Source organism: Rhipicephalus sanguineus, chromosome 2 (genome assembly GCF_013339695.2).
Source record: "Rhipicephalus sanguineus isolate Rsan-2018 chromosome 2, BIME_Rsan_1.4, whole genome shotgun sequence".
In the NCBI taxonomy this organism is placed as follows: domain Eukaryota; kingdom Metazoa; phylum Arthropoda; class Arachnida; order Ixodida; family Ixodidae; genus Rhipicephalus; species Rhipicephalus sanguineus.
Genome location: NC_051177.1, coordinates 130759374 through 130771292, shown reverse-complemented (window position 1 = coordinate 130771292; position 11919 = coordinate 130759374).

Sequence of the window (11919 nt, the reverse complement as noted above, 5' to 3'; positions counted from 1 at the left end):
TCCGTTCTTTAGCAGCTCGGCGACGACCCACTCGTCTTCTCGCTTTCTCTCCCCCTCCGACTTGCAGATTGTTCTTGCACGGGAAAGGAGCGCCTAAACTACCGAAGCTTTGTGGGCAGTCGGATGACAGGACGTGAAATGGAAGTACCTGCCGCTGTGCGTTGGCTATCTGTACACCTAGAAGGCCAAGCGCTTGCCCTGCCGTCTGACTGCAACATCGAGAAACGGAAGCGTCCCGTCTCGCTATTGCTCCACCGTGAACTGTATTGCCTGGTCGCCGGAATTCAGATGTTGGAGGAAGCTGTCTACGACTGACTTCTTTATGACGCAGAAGCAATCATCCACGTACCTAACAAACACTTTCGGCTTGCCAATAAAGGAGCGTAGTGCCGTCTCTTCTTTGTGCACCATTGCTAGGTTCACAGCAGTAAGAGAGATCGCCGCCCCCATCGCAGTCCCGTTGGCTTGTCTGTAGATCCCGTTGACGCTGAAGTATGACGCCGAAGGAAGATGGAAATGCAACGCAGCGCTCTTGCAGAGCACTGTGAGAAGCACGACCATAAGATCGACTTCGACGGCGCTTCTGTTCTGGAAACAGAAAGCAATCTGGGAAGGAGACTCTTGCTCGAGTCATGACACATTCAAAAACACACCAGCAAATGTGAACCGGTGCGTTTTGAATGTGCCATGACTGGAGCAAAAGTCTCCTTCCCAGATTCCTTTCTGAAGCTTAAGAACGGACACGTCCTATGCTATCGTGGATTAGCTGACAGAAGAGAACTAGGTGTGGGGTTCCTTATTCATAAAAATATAGCTGGCAATATAGAAGAATACTATAGCATTAATGAGAGGGTGATATGTATCGTAATTAAGTTTAATAAGAGGTACAAAATGAAGGTGGTGCACACCTACGCGCCTACATCCAGCCATGATGATCAACTGGTTGAACGCTTGTACGAAGACGTAGAATCAGCAATGAGTAAGGTAAAGACACAGTATACTGTATTGATGAGCGACTTTAATGCAAAGGTAGGCAAGAAGCAGGCTGGAGATCATGCAGTTGGGGAATATGGCATCGGCTCTAGAAACGCCAGAGGGGAGTTACTAGTAGAGTTTGCAGAACGCAATAATTTACGCATCTTGAACACCTTCTACAGAAAACGGGCTACTCGTAAGTGGACGTGGAGGAGTCCTAATGGCGAAACTAAAAATGAAATAGACTTCATAATGTGCAGCCACCCGGGCATTGTACAGGATGTGGAAGTAGTTAACAAGATCCGATGCAGCGACCAGACTCACTAGGACTCAAACTCATCAAAATATCACTCACCCGGACTTAATCAGACTCAGACTCACGCCTCGATCTGAGTTTGAGTGAGACTGAGTAAGTCGACTCACGAGTGAGTTTGCCGACCTAAGGTGACTAGTCCAGACCAATATTGACTTTGGCTCTGTTATTACTAGCTGCTGCAATAGACTTGGTTGTATAATCAACGCTAGTGCATTCTCTTTCCATTTGCAACCACGCAACCAGGTGAATATGTTATTCTTGTTCTGTCTTGGTATCGCGCGTACTTTTGTGTACATTACATCCGATCGTTGTAGATTAGCGCTTAGTGTGGTGCGCCGCTTAGCTAGAAGACGCTGGTTTGATTTCGTACCTCGTCAGCCGCATTTTGATTGGGGCGAAAAGCAAAAGTAACTTAGGCTAACGTTAAGAAATCCCAGGCGGTCGAAATTATTGTGCAGCTCCCGAAATGGCGTTACTATCAAGTGCAGGCGCACATAAAAATGCATGAAAATGAAACAAATTTATAGCATTCTGCTGACACATACGTTCGCTAAAACTGAATGTTCTAAGTAAACCTTGTGCGAAGGCTCAGACTGAGCGCGGAAAGAAAGACACAAAAGCTTGTCAATGTAACTTACGTAGGCTTAATTTGTTTCGAATTATATACCATAAGCTATATGGTATTCACGTTTGTGCTCATGCTTTTGTCAACCACAAGCGCTTCGACGTGTCCATACAACGTTTGAATGAATGACAAGGATCCTATATTGACTCGGAGTTCTTTTACGACAACAGCTTTTTATGCCAACAGTCAATTTATCTATGAGCCTGTGTCAAATTTAGCTTACTCACATGAAATGCGAAGCACCGGAGCCCGCTTGATGATGATGACGAATGAAGTTGATGACGAATGAATGGCTACTACAATTTCCTTTTTGTTAAGTTGAAAGGTTGGTGAATGTGGGCGAGCAAATGCACTGGGTATTAAAAATCAATAAGTAGTTGTGAGACAAACCGCACGAGAGCGGTGTGAACGAGGAAAACATGGTGAAACCATGCTCCCCTGCTTCCCATTCAGAGCCGTGTTAATTGTTGAGAGAGATATAGATTTGTTATTGAGGAAATGCAATGGCGAGCATCTCGAAATTTCCCGTTGTATCTCTCTTGCCCGCGCGCACGCACACACACAAAAGTGTGTGTGTATGTGTGTGCGTGTGTGTGTGTGTGTGTGTGTGTGTGAGTGAGTGAGTGAGTGAGTGAGTGAGTGAGTGAGTGAGTGAGTGAGTGAGTGAGTGAGTGAGTGGGTGTGTGCGTGCGTGCGTGCGTGCGTGCGCGCAGATATCGCTATCGCGTTCAACTCCTAAAGGCGAAGTTTAAGGGTCCCGCAATATCTGTTTTTTTTTTTGGTAGGCAGGCTGTAAGCATATCGACGAGATTTTTCACACAAAATATGGCCAACTGTTATCACAAACATTCTTTTCTAGGTTCAAGCACACGATGGTGAACACCAAGCGCATCTTAGAATTCTAGCACTTTCAAAGACAAAATTTGCTCTCCCAATGCACTTGTTCGCACACGCTATTTTATTTTTGCGTTTTTTACTGTGTACTTTCATATGAATGTATTTCTTTGTACATTAGATTAAAAGACATACGTCAGGTACGATTGCATAACGCTTATTACCGACATAAATTGTTTCCTTACAGTATTGACTGACGCAAATTAATTTAGCCGCGCGTACAGTCAGTGCCTTTTTGGAAGCTTCGAGACAAGGCTTAGAAGGAGTAAGGAGTTGGTAAATTGGCTCTATGCACACTGTTCAGGTTTCGTATTGTATACAGGGACGGTTTAATACTCTACCATGGACAACTCAAGGTTGCTTCCGTTCGCATTCGACGTCGCATTCTGATGTCATTCAGTGACATTGTTTATCGATCAAAGGCTGGACACAGAGGTAGTGCGACGCTACCTGAGGTGCTGAAAGCTGCAGTGCAGGTTGAACGTTGGAATCGACTGACAAAAACAAAGCCTACGGTTTCATAATAATACACTAGATGCAAATTTGGCGCTAATATTTAACGCACAACATTTAGTGCAGGAATTCGCTCTCCCGGAGTGCTTGTTTGCACGCGCTGTTCTATTCCATCGTTGTGGACTATGCAGTTTATTAAGAATGTTTATCTTGTCACTGTAGGTCACGACGCGCCACACCAAAGCGCCGTATCAACCGCATGCTATGCTTCTTCGTTTGTCTATTCTGTGATCGTCTTTACGACGCCCCTTCAATCCCCATGCATTTGATGTATGGTAGTTAATGTATGGCCCATAGGGTATTCAAATCAATAGATATGTGTCAAGCGAGTGTAGTAGGTCATGTCAGCAATCCACCACGGCGTCATCAGAATGAATGTGCTTTTCTCAGGCTTCCGCAAACAGCGGAATTCGTGCATTGAAAAGCCGCGAGTTTCCCAGTTCCGTAAAAATATCGGCTATTACCATATTTACTCGAATCTAGGCCGGCCCTGATTCTAAGCCGACCCCCGAAATTCGCAAGGCCAGAAAAGTAAAAAAACCTATTCATTGTACTCGAATCTAAGCCGACCCCCCCACTTTCGCACACAGTTTTTTTGAAAAAAACATCGGCTTAGATTCGAGTAAATACGGTACCATTCAAAGAAATATAGAAATCAGTCAGCATGAAAAAAATATATAAATTCTGTATGCAGGAGGGAGGGGGGGGGGCGGTAGTTGCAGACACAAGTTATTGTGTCTGAATCCAATATCAGAAAACTAGGTCTGTACATTTCAAGAATCAGCAATAGCGTAAGGACGCGTATTGAGACGTTGCGGCAAATAAGGGCGTTTAAGAATGTCCGAGACATTTGCGCATCTCGTGTTGTACAAACAGTGTTTCTCAGAAGTTACGAGATCTTCGCGTACCAAAACGACTTTTCGAGCGAACGGCGAACAGCTGCTGCGTTACACCATCTTAAGGCGGCGAAATGCTTGTTGAATGTCTATGAAAAAATAACGTCTTGCATTCTCAAACTCCCTATAGGATAAAAAGAAAAGAAAGCTGAACGACACAAGAAAAATGCACACGGTCTCTTCAGTGAAGAAACGGGGAACGTGTGAGGCTCGAATTACTGGATTTCCTCGTTCGAGTCGAAATTGATTATTTTTGCCAGCTTCGTCAGTCACCTGCCTCCGAAAAGCCCTCGCTGGGAGATTCAACGCGGCGAATTCGACTTGGTATCACCAAGTAACCATTGGCGCATTCAGCAGCCGTTGATCGCTGCACTAATAACCCGGGGGCAACTGTCCTTTTAGCGCTGCCCCATATATTCTCTCCAGTGCGTAGTACTCACTTTATCCCCTCTACGAGAACGCTGTGTCGACGGCAGCCGCCACTGTGATAAGGCGGGTCTTGAAGTGGCTTAGCCGCTCACTCTTCAAAAGATTGTAACGCTAGGCCAACTTCACTGGAATCTAGACCCTTCTCCCTTTGTGCTACGTGCACTGTAGGCGCAGCACAACACGTTGTGAAATGCTAACTCTAGCTAACGCGGTGTATTCTGCGAACGCGAGCCATTACGCACAGCGTCACGTGTCACGGACGACAATAATGAGTGGGACGGTGTCGTAAGGCCAGGAAAAGGCGCAGGACGTTGTAGTAACGCGAACGGTGGCGGCAGTTAATAAAATGAATGTCTGTAAGCTATGCTTATTACGCTATGCACAGAATGTTTTTATAGACTCCTAAACTGATCCCGGGCAAAGTGCTAGCTGTAGCCACGAAACTTGACGAACAAGTTCTAGTTTTCCTGCTACATCTAGCACCTTACGCCGGACATTATTAAAAGTGAATATAAGGTCGCATCACCCCCAGTCGTGTCATGCTGTGAATCACCTGGAATACGTACATGCAGTAGTCACGGATGAAAATGCGTCATCGAAACTTCTGGCGTAACAAATCGTATACCATTGGTGCAGCCAGGGGGAAGAGTGCTGGGTAAGCTCAACCCTCTCCCACTAAACTTTTCAATTTTTCATGTGAATATACACACGCACGAACATACATAAAGAGCGGTTAAAAGCTCCACTCCGGAAAAATATCTGGCTGCGTCTCTGCCGTACACGCAATTGCCCGAAATAACTGCTTCATGTCACGACCAGAGTGGCCACTGAAAGTGATATTGGCTGTGATGTAAGTGTACGAGTCAACTTTACGCCGACTGGAGACGAATAGAAGACGCTGGAAACGAAAGTACGTGGATCAGATGCCCGAGATTGACGTGCACAGTTTTTTTCTGACGTGCACAGTATTTCCAATGCACAGGCTGTCACGCACGCGTGTAAGTGCATCAGCGATAATCATCCGAGGAAGACTATCGGCAGAAAAAGCGACGCAGAGGTGGGTACGTGAATAGTAAAGATGTACCATTAAAGTGTTACTGTGACACAAACGAACAAGTATTACAATGCGTTGCGACGCACCATTGTAAAGGCAACGCCAGTTATTCTCTCTTGTACGTACAGGGAAACTGCACGTGTCCGTCCGTCTGTAAATTCTTCCTAGTCACGTAAGCCGAATCGCTATGAGAAAATAAATGCTTGAAACTAAGTGCACTTTGTTCTCAGTGCTGCGTTTCGAAGGTATACGGCATCACACTGCCGCGCTTTCCGAAAGGGATTTACGTATAAAACATTTGAATGCCTTGTACATGCGGTACGAAATAAATGTAAAAGGAGAACACTCTGTATGAAGTCCTTAGAAAAATTGTAGGTGTCCTTACCTGCTTTTAGGGGACCTAATTGCGCTAGGTACTAGCTGTATTAACTTCATGTCAGGACAACCCTGTGGGGATTGTACAGCTTCGCCAAACCTTGACGATGCTTTGTGTAAGCTTTATGTAGTACACTAGCACCTCGTTATTCATCGTCATCCACACACATTGTACGCTAACGGAGCGGGTGCAAGCTAGCGCATGCACGCACATGTCTTGATTCAGCCAGGCGACTGCTAACGTATCCAAACGCGTCGGCGGAAGTAAGCATGCAGACGTAGGCGCTGCAGCGCGTAATGGACCCTTTGCGCGTTCCGTCCAAAGCTCGTAAAATTGCCGTGTGGCATGGCCACAACTTGATCTCCGTCGTACTCCCTAATGGAGTTTTATATATACGGAATTTAGCGGAGTTCCATTGTGGTCGTGTGACAGGGGTGGCATTTTGTCCTGCTGGTTCAACCTATCCCCACATTGTGTTTACATTCGTCGACTCCCAACTCAACTGAAACCATTTATCCAAACATTTGGGGAAAGCCTCCATTATCACTGATTCACGCGTATGCGAGAGGCACGCGCTGAATCCATATTGTTTGATTCTTTCACTCAAAAACGTATATGCCTCTTTATTTTTGTCAAATTGCTGCCTCGTATTCTGTCCCCACAAGCAGACTGCCATCCACTCGTCCACGTGGTTCGCCAGAATGACGCAGTGTTCTCTTCATTTCATATAGGGCTGGGCGATGGCCTCATGCTGACCGAGGATGACGTCAGACTGATTGCGAGCCGCTTTTTGACACGCGAAGAAGCCCCCGCTAAGTTTCGATGAGGGCATACGGCTATTAGACAGTTTTAGGTTCACGCACGTAGGGGCTTTGCGTACGTAGAGCTTCTACGTGTAAACAGCGCGCATGCGCAGAGCATAGCGGCCGCGCGCTGGTCTCATGGACGTACGTGAGATTCGATTCTTTGCGTGCGTTTCTTGCGCACGTAAACTGCGTCGCGCTGTTTTCGCGATATCACGAACAAGCAATATCTTGTTCGTCATCTCGCGATAGATTGAGCTACGTGGTCCCTCATGGCGCGCGTCACGTATGTAGCTAAAAGCGTTTCAGATGGCGTGTACGTGGACATGGAACACACAAAGACAAGCAGCGTAATCGGCGGGTTCTGCGTTGCGCACATCGATCACAATAACAAAGACATTGCGCTCGCCGCCATCTACGTGAGAACTGTCAAGAACCCTTTCCACACACGCACACGGGTTCGTGAAATGTGCGTACGTTCTCCATCCTAACGTAGAAGTTTAAGTACTACATGCCGGCTTACCGCGTCCGGTGTTGGTAATACCTATGTTCCTGTTGGCATCGTTACGCAACTGTAAACAACTGGTTATATAACGCATGCGCTACTCTTCAACATATGTGTGCGTGTATACCATTTGCGCCTATCTTTAGCGTCATTTCTTATTGTCTCGCTCAATGTGAAAAATTACGCCACAGCCACTATTCAGCCGCACGCTTCGCATTACATCGATTCTCGCGGTACGTGGGCTCTGCCGAATTTTTCTTATTTCCAAACTTTCGTTTCCACTTTAGTGATCTCACGAGAGGCCAACGTGTCTGCTTATGTGGCTAGCAGCTAGCGCCATAATATTTCGTGGTCTTGGATTAAAAGCCCTGACTAGCAGCATATGTAAACCGCACATGCAGCATTAAATTACTCAGGAATTGAAGATAATCTTAGGGAAATTGTGTTGGAGGAAAGGTCTATGGGTGATGTCACACAACAACCACGCTGTTGGTCGGAACGTCGACGCAGTATGATGCACCGTCTAGAAAGACACCAGCCAACAGCGGAGCGAACAGGATATTGGCGGTGCTACTAGAGGGAGGCGCGTTTTTACCTATTCAATTTATTGTACAGGGAAGCTGCATGCTACCCAGATCTCGGAATTTCTTGGTTTCTATCCACACAAGAGCCGACAGAAAAACGCACAGGCTCTTTATGCATTCGCCTAGAAAGACTCGAAGGTGAGAACCATCATCTTGTTTTTGTTTTCAGCTGATGCAGCGATCCTGCCTCGCCTCCTTCTGAAAGCTTTATGCACGTAACGTGGTCTTGCACAGCCTCCAGGATCGAAGGCACTGCAAGCTTTCTCCACTGCACCTGGCAGTGCACAGCTACTGTGATCGGCGCACCTTTGACGGAGCCGCTGTTTCATGTGATGACGTTAGCATGACGTCAGGTTATGTGATCTCGTGACGACGTCACTATGATGTCATAATGACGTCAGAAGCTTCGATTATCTGTGGCGTCATGATGACGTGATACGGTGACGTCATGACGTCATTATTTTTTCCCATCCCACGTGCTGACTTCGACGCCGCGGGACGACGGTCGACGCAGACGGTTCATCTAAGAAAAAATCGAGTATTTGGGGAGTATTTCTGCCACACAGCGATAAGCGTCATCTGGCTTGCTCGCATTTCCTTACCTGAAAAACCGGCTCTCGCCACATTCCTATCAAGAATGCTATGTCGCGCTGATAACGCGCGCACCGTTCGTGACCGGGAAGTGCCGGGACCGCGGTGATAACGCGAGTAAAGTACGCGAGCTGGATGACAATTATCGTTGCGTGGCAGAAATACTCCCCAAATACTCGATTTTTTCCTAGAGTTGATTTTCGCATTTGATGAGGATATGGCCTGCACCTTAAAATTATGCCGCAAATTAATGGCAACGCAGTAAGCCAAGGACGTCTCTACTATCTTTCATATGGTTGACATATGCAAATGTCACAGAGGACTCAAAGTGTTACTTCTGTGATTCATTCGGTTAAAAGAGGTGCGTCAAGTAGGAATACTAAACGCTTTCTACCAAAACAAATTTTGTTTTTCACGGTTTGGACTACTTCGAATGAAATGAGCCGCATGTGCTGTCAGTGCTGTTTTCGAGGCTTTAGGATAAGGCATAGATTCGGTAGGACATTAGCTGATTGGCTCCAGTGAATGTACAAAGACGTAATGTTCCATCGCCATGGAGAGAGAGAGAAGAAACATTATTAGCACTTGGCCGGCAGTTTGGTCTTAGTGGCCTCAGATGGCGGCGCTGAGTCCCTGAATTTGGGCGGCATCTTCGGCCTGCCGGACGGCCCATAGCTGGTCGTTGAGCTCCGAGCTAGGGAGCCTTCATGTGTGCGCGCCCCCTCCGTTTTTGAGGGTGATGTCAGCCTTTGACCCACCACCTGCCGCCGCCCGCCAAAACACAATGTTGCATGTCCAGGTTTCCATGGCAACGGGTCGACGCGAGCGCCATGTTGGTTCTTCCGGCCACTCGTTGCTGCTCCGTCGTACTGCACCGACTGCACGTTGGCGCGGTGTGCAAGCTGCGGTATGCGCTGCGTCTACCACATCGCTCTGCACCTAGCTTCTTCTGTGATACCATCCTCGCGCTAAGTGCTTCTACAAGAACCTTGGAGTGAGAATGCCAGGGTGCTGCGTGCCGCAATGCACAAGCATCTGGAGACGGGGTGTGAGAATGTTCCGGTTCCCGACTTGTCCTAACCGACGGAAACGCTGGATTGCGCAAGTTAAGCGAGACTGCTGGGAGCCGACTGCTTCCTCCCGTGTTTGTGAGGTGAGTACGCGTTGTATTGCGACTCGCGAGCGGATTGACTTTATCATCGCATATTTCGTGAAATGATTTGCTTTGTCGTGTGACGAAAAGCAGTCCGTGCAAGGTAAACGCGACTTCTCCTGGCTGCAGCTTAGCTCGGCTAGGCCTGGTTATGCCAGCGATAGCGTGTTTAATGGTTATGCTTCTTTATTCTCGTAGCCGAAGCGCAGTTTGCTAACCGAACGAAATGGCTAGTTAAACGGGCCGTACTGCGTGCACTCGCTATCTTCTTTTCTCGAGTTTCCGAAGCCGTCGCCGCATTCGATGCCAGAAACGCCGTGCCCGTAAACAACCGAAAGACGCTCGCGTTCGCGTGTTCCTTTGCTGGCAGATGTGCGCGCTCCTGCAACTTTCACCTCGGACGCTCAGGAAGTACAATTGGAGATATTAAGAAAAAAAGACACCTGCAAGGTTGGCGGCCCGGGCTCAGGCCACCCGGGCATTATGTGCGGTGAGGCATAGCCTTTCCACCACTGCCCGGGCCCGCTGGATTGCCCACAGTTGTTCTTGTAGTTCTGAGCTAGTCAGAGCGCTTAGCCATCGCTCATCGAGAAGGTCCGGTCCTATGTTGTCGTCTTTGTATATTGTGCTGATCCGTGTGCATTTCCATAAGATATGTGCCATATCTGCGTGTTCGTGCTTGCAGAGCATACAGCTCGCTTCTGGGTATTGTCTGGAATTTACTCTGTTTAGGTGTACTGGATTTGGGAAAGTTCTGGTTTGCAATCTTCTCCAATCTGTTTCTTGAGATCTGTCAAGTTGTTTGTGTGGTGGTGGGTATTCTTCTCGTTGCTGCTTATGGTGTGCCAATATGTCGTGGTACGTGATGAGTCGGTCCCTGTCGTCTTGAATCGCTACTTCGTCATTGTCACCTCCTCCGTCTTCCCCATCGCCTCCACCGCAGTCATACCTCCTTCCGGGGTGGATGAGAGGTGTGGGGCCGTCACTGACCGAGCCGCGGTGGGTTAGGTCTCGCGCGGTTCGGTGGGCCTTCTCGTTGAGGTTGGGAGGGATACTCGGATCTTCTGTGTTGACTTCCCCCATGTGTGCCGGGATCCATTTGAGGTATTTGGGTGTAATTTGGCCGTTCCGGAAGTCTTCTGCTCTGCGGTTCAGGATTTTGGCTGCTTCGCTGGAGACCCATCCCTTTGTGAAATTTCTAATGGCCGTCTTGGAGTCACTGATTATTGTTCTGTCTTGTTTTCTACCATTGATTACGGCCAATGCAATTGCCGTTTCTTCCGCTGCCTCTGATGATCTGGTCCTTACGGAGCCCGTTGTCACAGTCTTCCCCTTCGTGATCCTGTGATCCTGTGATCGCTACCCAGGTCCTCGAAAGTGTTCTCCCAGGTGATTCTCCCAGCGTTCTTACACAGCGTTAAGTCCGGTGTGGAGTCCCTATGGGGGGCCCGCACCGATTCTGGTGTGCGAGGCCGGCTCGTTGAGAAGAGTTAGGCCGGCCTTTTCAATGAGGTCGGCCAGGTCTTTTCCCTTCTTTGACGAGTGCCCATATCCCCATTGCGTGTGCGGAGCGTTAAAGTCACCTCCGATGACGAGCCTGCTGTCGCCCGTGATGGTCATCGTTTCGTTAATTAATTCTTCAAAATATGTCTTAGGCCCTTTTTAGACGGGCTGCTGTATACGTTCAGGACGAAAGTGCTGCTTTCCCTGTTGCTGCGTGGCAGGACTTCTATGAGGATGTGGCTAATGTCCGTGATTTTTTTCATTACGCGCGGAATCGCGACCAGTCCTTTCTTGACTAATGTGGTCACGACTATGTCCCTCCCCTTTCCTTTTGTACGTTGTTTGTGGGTGGCGTAACCGGCAATTTTGACGTGGTCGAATGTCTCTTGGAGAATTATTACGTCAGGCTTTTTTCTTTTTGTGGTCGTTTTGATGTGTTGCGCCATCGTTGCTTTTTTATTTGAAAAGCTGCGGCAGTTCCACTGCCATATGACGAGTCTTCCCCTTTTGGTGCCCGCCATCTCTACGAGATCCTTTTCTCCAGCTCTTCGAGCCGCTTGTCGTGCATTAGGGCTTGCGCCTTCCTTTCTGCCTCGCTGTCGCTAATTCGTACCACCAGCATCTCGAACATTTTCTCCATTTTGTCTGAGAGCTTGTTTATCATGTCCTCGAGGACATCTGTTTTCTTTGTACTAGGGCGAG